Source organism: Rhipicephalus microplus, unplaced genomic scaffold (genome assembly GCF_043290135.1).
Source record: "Rhipicephalus microplus isolate Deutch F79 unplaced genomic scaffold, USDA_Rmic scaffold_288, whole genome shotgun sequence".
NCBI classification, from domain to species: Eukaryota; Metazoa; Arthropoda; class Arachnida; order Ixodida; family Ixodidae; genus Rhipicephalus; species Rhipicephalus microplus.
The window spans coordinates 165001-171775 of NW_027464859.1; the positions used below are offsets into that span (position 1 = coordinate 165001).

The following is a 6775-nucleotide window of genomic DNA, read 5'->3' on the forward strand; positions in this document are numbered from 1 at the left end:
TCCGCTGCGCGCGTGCGTCGTCCGAGCAGTTGCGTGATAAACGACCGTGTCGAAAGCCCAAACACCGCCGAGGCCAGTCGCCGCCGCCGCAAGGGCAGCCACGCAGCCTGGCGAGAGGCATCGTCTCGTGTAGCGTCGCCCCCGCCCCAACTGGAGTGGCCCAGTTTTTTGAACGGGACGGGAACTGCGAAGCACTTAGACCGACGGCGGACTACGACGAGAACGCCTTAAGCTTCGCCAACGTTTCGCCAACTCGTGCGGGAGACTTTTTCCGCTTCGCGGCAAGTCGTCGCGCCGTGCTCTCCGCATCAACCGCGTACGCAGCGAACCGCAAACGTCGGGCGCAGCCTCCTCACCTCCCTGCGCTTTGCGCGCGAACGTTCCCTGTTCGCGCGGCAAAGCCTGGAGGAGGCACGGCCCCGCAGCGTGTTCGAGCGCCCGGTCTACGGGACACCCTGCTTACTTCGAGGGCAACAAGCGCAACGCAAGGCTGCGATCTCGCGCACTTTGCGCACGGCTGGAGAAGCTTTGCTGGCCGGCTTTCGCTCCTCGTGTTTACCGTGCGTTAAAGTTGCGCGTCCGTGGCTCTCGCAGCTCTTGCGCGCCCGGTCGCAGAGAGGAGTACGCAACCTCGACCGCACTTTCCCTGCAGGCTTCCTTCCGACTCGAAGTCCTGCGGCGGTCTCAACGAGGTGCCACATCCTCAATGCAGTCGGTCGCCCCCGTTTCGGTTGGGCTCTGGCACGACGGTCGCCACCGTCTCGCCCTTGAGTGGCCGCTGTTGGCGCTCGCTGTGAGGTGTTCAGCGTGCTGTCCGTGTTGCCGACGCGGTCAAAACGAGTCGACGGCTCACGTTCCCTTGTGCGCCGAAGGCTCTCTTGATATGTGATCCGACCCTCAGACAGACGAAGCCAAGGGAAGACCCAAGGCCGCAATGTGCGTTCAAAGAATCAGTGCTCAGTGTGTCCTGCAATTCACACCAAGTCTCGCAGCTGGCTGCGTTCTTCATCGACCCGAGAACCGAGTGATCCACCGCTTAGAGTCGTGAAAAAGTGTTTGTTCAATTCCGTACAGTCAAAACCAAACGTTTCTGGCACTCGGCCAAACAGTGGCCAAGAAGGGCGCTTTTCAGCGCACGCTTGGACTCCAAAACTCTGCCGCGCCTTTTTCGGCTGCCGCAAATCGAGCAAACGGTGTGTTTCGGACGGCGTTTCGCTTTCGCTACTTGCGAGTGCTTTCGTGGTCCACCCCTCTATAAATACTCGGGAGGCGTCGAAGCCGGTTCTCCAAGCCGGACCCGTAGGTATCGTTGTGTGCTCGCTCTCATTGGCCCGCCTAACCAGAAAATGCCTGCGGTACACCCATTTGGATAAGAGTGCACGCAGATGCGGGCCTCGACGGCTACACATTTCCTCGGGCGGCCGCCTCCCGGCCTCCGTGGAGCGCGGGATGCACGGTCCCATCGACAAGCCTCTCCCGTTTTTACCGTGGCGTCGCGGTTCACCACGGCAGGCGGGTCGGTCTCCTCCGCATAAAAAGGGGGACCCCCGCTTTTTGTTCCACGAAATCGCACAAGCTTTTTTCGCATCCACGGTTTGCCACCGCACACCAAAATGCCGATCCGGCTGCCTACTTTAGCCAACAGGTGGAGCCAGGCGCGCCGTACTTGCGCGGCACTTCCCACGTCCACCGAAGTCGGTGCCAAGGACCACTTTCGGCGCCGGAGCCGCGTACGAGCCTACTCGAGGCGGAAGAACGAAGCCAGCAAGGGCCTGGCCGCAAGTGCGTTCAATTGTCGGGACGTCCAAGTCCCTCGTTCTTCCGTGCTTCCTCTTTCGGCAAGTCGTTGCGGCACCTTCCCAAAGCGCGCAGACCCGCTAATCGCGACGAGCGCGACGTGGCCGTGCCGCCTTTCCCTCGGCAGCAAGCAAAACGCCTGGCAACGTCGACGCTCCCCTAACCGCGATCTCGCACCGTGTTTCGTGTGGCGAATTCAAAAGCCGGCCGGCGCTGCTGCAACCATTACGGTCGGTACGCATACGCCGCGGAGGGCGGGACGGTCATCGGAGCGTGCGGTTCCTCCATCGAGTACTGCGCACCTCGGCCGTCGCATCGCCGTGCCATGACCGGCCGCGCGTCAACGCGAACCGGTGCCAGCGAGATCCCTCGCCTGCAAGAACCGACCGGCAGCCTCCGTCACCCGAGGACGCGGAGGCGCTTGCCGCGGACGGCGGGACGGTATGCACTGGTGCACAGCGGACCCGTCACATCGCCAGTTCCTTGACCGACCGCCGACGCTTGTGCCGTTCCTCTCGTACTTGGCAGTCGCCGCGCGATTGTCGGGTCTCGTTCTTGCACGCTCGAACGGTCGGGAGGGCACTCGGCTGGCGTTTCGGGAACGCGCAGCCTCGCCTTCTACCGACGTAACCACGACTCGCCGTTCGCGCTCCGCCGCTCCTGTTTACAGTACTAGGCGGTCCCGCAGCGGTCGGGTCGCGCATTTCGAGCGCTTCGAGCCACGGTGCAGTGGCGGGTCGAAAGCCGACCTATGAGTGCGTTGCGCCGTTTGTACCCGCGTCCGCCACCTGGCCGACCGTCCAAGGTCGCGGTGTTGGCGTCCGCTGGGCGCAACAATTTGTCACGGGGTGCCGCTCCACATTCAGGCAGCCCCGTGGGGAAAAGCCGACCCCGCGTCCAAACGGGGTCAGCGGCAGAAAGTGTCGGGCGCAGACGCAGCTGAGGCGCTCACCCTTCACAATCCGTTAATGATCCTTCCGCAGGTTCACCTACGGAAACCTTGTTACGACTTTTACTTCCTCTAAATGATCAAGTTTGGTCATCTTTCCAACAGACCGGCGCAACCGAAAGGCCGCGCCGGACATCGGTCCGAAGACCTCACTAAATCATTCAATCGGTAGTAGCGACGGGCGGTGTGTACAAAGGGCAGGGACGTAATCAACGCGAGCTTATGACTCGCGCTTACTGGGAATTCCTCGTTCAAGGGGAACAATTGCAAGCCCCTATCCCAATCACGAAAGAAGTTCCACGGGTTACCCAGTCTTTTCAGACAGGGATAAAGACACGCTGCTTCCTTCAGTGTAGCGCGCGTGCGGCCCCGGACATCTAAGGGCATCACAGACCTGTTATTGCTCTGTTTCGTGCGGCTAGGAGCCGCTTGTCCCTCTAAGAAGGTTGTAAGGTGCTGGGAACCCCGCACCTATTTAATAGGCTAGAGTCTCGTTCGTTATCGGAATTAACCAGACAAATCGCTCCACCAACTAAGAACGGCCATGCACCACCATCCACCGAATCAAGAAAGAGCTCTCAATCTGTCAATCCTCCCAGTGTCCGGGCCGGGTAAGTTTTCCCGTGTTGAGTCAAATTAAGCCGCAGGCTCCACTCCTGGTGGTGCCCTTCCGTCAATTCCTTTAAGTTTCAGCTTTGCAACCATACTTCCCCCGGAACCCAAATACTTTGGTTTCCCGGAAGCTGCCCGCCGAGTCATTTGAGTAACTCAGGCGGATCGCTGGTTGGCATCGTTTATGGTCAGAACTAGGGCGGTATCTGATCGCCTTCGAACCTCTGACTTTCGTTCTTGATCAATGAAAACATTCTTGGCAAATGCTTTCGCAGTAGTTCGTCTTGCGACGGTCCAAGAATTTCACCTCTAGCGCCGCAATACGAATGCCCCCGTCCGTCCCTCTTAATCATTACCTCGTATTCCAAAAACCAACAGAACAGAAACGAGGTCTTGTTCTATTATTCCATGCAAGTTTATTCAGGCGACTCGCCTGCGTTGAGCACTCTAATTTTTTCAAAGTAAAAGCACCGGCCATCTCGAGGCACACAATGAAGTGCACCAAGAAAGAACCGGCATGATGTTCAGTCCGAGCCGTCGCATCGGGTAGATGCACTACTCGTCTGGAACTGAGATCCAACTACGAGCTTTTTAACCGCAGCAGCTTTAGTATACGCTATTGGAGCTGGAATTACCGCGGCTGCTGGCACCAGACTTGCCCTCCAATTGATCCTCGTTAAAGGATTTAGAGTGTACTCATTTCAATTACGGGGCCTCAAAAGAGTCCCGTATTGTTATTTTTCGTCACTACCTCCCCGTGCCGGGAGTGGGTAATTTGCGCGCCTGCTGCCTTCCTTGGATGTGGTAGCCGTTTCTCAGGCTCCCTCTCCGGAATCGAACCCTGATTCTCCGTTACCCGTAACAACCATGGTAAGCAAGTAACCTACCATCGAAAGTTGATAAGGCAGACACTTGAAAGAAACGTCGCTGGCTCGTGGCCATGCGATCAGCACAAAGTTATCCAGAGTCACCACACAATACGGGCCGAAACCCGATCGATCTTGGTCTAATAAAAGCACCCGTTACCCAAAGGGCTCCAGGCTCACTGCATGTATTAGCTCTAGAATTGCCACAGTTATCCAAGTAGGAAGAAACGATCTAAGGAACCATAACTGATTTAATGAGCCATTCGCGGTTTCGCCTTATTTCGGCATGTACTTAGACATGCATGGCTTAATCTTTGAGACAAGCATATGATTACTGGCAGGATCAACCAGGTAATCGTTCGACTGCGCGTCCGTCCTCGCCTTCGGCGGGCCGGACGCAGTCTGTGTGCGGCGGAGGCCACCTTCAGGCGCCCCAACACGCTTATTTTGCACTCCGAGATGACGGCGTTCGAGCTCGCTACGGCACAACCTTCCCGAAAGACGAGTGGGAGCCGTGCGGCAAGAAGCACGTTCATGCTCGCTCTTTTTCGTTGCATCGACTCGGTCGCGCCGTGCGGGTTGCCCAAGCCCGCTGCACTGTCGGTGGACCGGCCGGAACTAGCAACGGAGCCGAGACTGCAAAGCCGCCAGACGACGGGTCACGCCCGCGTCTTCGGCGCTTTCGCATCTGAATCGCCCGAGGACGACACGGAACACACCTCGATATCGTGGTAAAACGGCACCGTCCGACAACCAGCCCCTAACGCATCAAGCGGATGAGGCTGCAGACGACTGCCGTGGATTCCCCTGGAGCAGACCCGAGGACACGCTTGACGAGGCCGAAGCCCGCCGCATATCAGACACCCGGTCGCTTTCGCGTACGCCGCTCACGAGAACCCCCACATAATAGCAGCGATAAGTACCCAGACCTCCTTGGGCACTAATACGAGCGTACTCGAGAAAATTTCACCGCGGGTGTGCCCCGAAACGTGTGGCACGTTGAGCGTGCCACAAGTCTACGTCGCTCTCAAACCCGCCGAGGTCGTAGAATTTGCGACCCTACTCACGAAATTCCCACCGAGGATACGGCCGCAAACGTACCGCACCTTGGGTAGGCCACGAGTTTGTGCAACACTACGCTGACGGCACAGCACCGAGGTCGTGCGCGCACGCACGGGAAAATTCCGCCGCGGTTTCTGCCGAAAACGTGAGGCACCACGACTCTCCGCAAGTTCGCGTCGACTGCGAAAGACCGAAGTCGTGAACGACGTGTCCGCTACTCGCCGCCGACACGCTGGACACCAAACGTACAACGACTCGACGGCGTCGTAGAGGCCCACGACGCGGTTTTCCTTAACGACGTCTCGGCGTGGCACCGACAGGTTAGAACGGCCGACCAACGTTCCCTGTCCGCCGTTCGGCTCAGTCGAAGGGCTCGGCGACTTCGGCAACGCTGCGAAGCCGCACGGTGACGCACGCCATGTCCCCATTTTTTTTTTTTTTTTCTTTCTGCGTCTGCCGGGGTGCCCCTATAATAGCAGCGATAAGCACCCAGACCGCCGTGGGTCGCTCGCCCCGGCTGACGTGGTTTTTCGTACTCCTGCGGCGGTCGCCGTCAAGCACGTCCAAATACGCTACTTTCGTGGGCGCATTCACGCTCTTTCGCTTCGCCGGAGTGCCAGCACTCACTCTGCCAAAAACGGCGAACATCCGAGCGGCGGTTCCCACTTTTGCGTCGGCGTCGCAAACCCCGCCCCGGCAGACGAGGTTTGCCGTACTCGTGCGACGGTGGCCGGCGGGCACGTCGAAAGACGCCGATATCGTGCGCGAATTGGCGCACCTTGGCTTCACCGGAGTGCCGCCACTGACTCCTCCAAAAACGGCGAAGATCCGAGCGGCGCTTCCCACTTTCGCATCGGCGTCCCGAACTCCGCCCCGGCTGACGCGGTTTACCGTACTCGTGCGACGGTCGCCGGCGAGCACGTGGAAAGACGCCGATATCGTGCCCGAATCGGCTCCGTTCGGCTTCGCCGGAGTGCCAGCACTGGCTCGGCGAAAGACGACGAACATCCGAGCGACGGTTCTCACTATTGCGTACGCGTCGCAAACCCCGCCCCGGCAGACGCACTTTGCCGTACTCGTGCGACGGTCGCCGGCGAGCACGTAGAAAGACGCCGATATCGTGCCGGAATCGGCCCCGTTTGGCTTCGCCGGAGTGCCAGCACTCACTCGGCCACAAACGGCGAACATCCGAGCGGCGGTTCCCACTTAGCCGTCGGCGTCCCGAACTCCGCCCCGGCAGACGCGGTTGCCGAGCTCGTGCGACTAGCGACCGCGAAGCCGTCTCGCGACGCCGCTTTCGTGCGCGGCTCCCACTGCGACCTGGGTCACCCGAGGTCGACGAGCAAGAAAGAATGTCGAAAAAAAATTTTTTTTTTTTTTGCGTCTGCCGGGGTGCCCCTATAATAGCAGCGATAAGCACCCAGACCGCCATGGGTCGCTCGCCCCGGCTGACGTGGTTTTTCGTTTTCCTGCGGTGGTCGTCGTCAAG

The 6775-nt window shown here is 59.2% G+C and overlaps 2 non-coding genes across 2 annotated transcripts; both read right to left on the bottom strand.

The window, feature by feature from the left end:
- Positions 1-891: 891 nt before the first annotated feature.
- On the bottom strand, positions 892-1044 carry LOC142793157 (5.8S ribosomal RNA). Its single transcript, XR_012891477.1, has one exon. It is a non-coding gene; the product is annotated as a 5.8S ribosomal RNA (ribosomal RNA).
- Positions 1045-2763: 1719 nt separating this feature from the next.
- On the bottom strand, positions 2764-4578 carry LOC142793158 (small subunit ribosomal RNA). The gene has a single exon (XR_012891478.1). It is a non-coding gene; the product is annotated as a small subunit ribosomal RNA (ribosomal RNA).
- Between the last annotated feature and the right edge of the window lie 2197 nt (positions 4579-6775).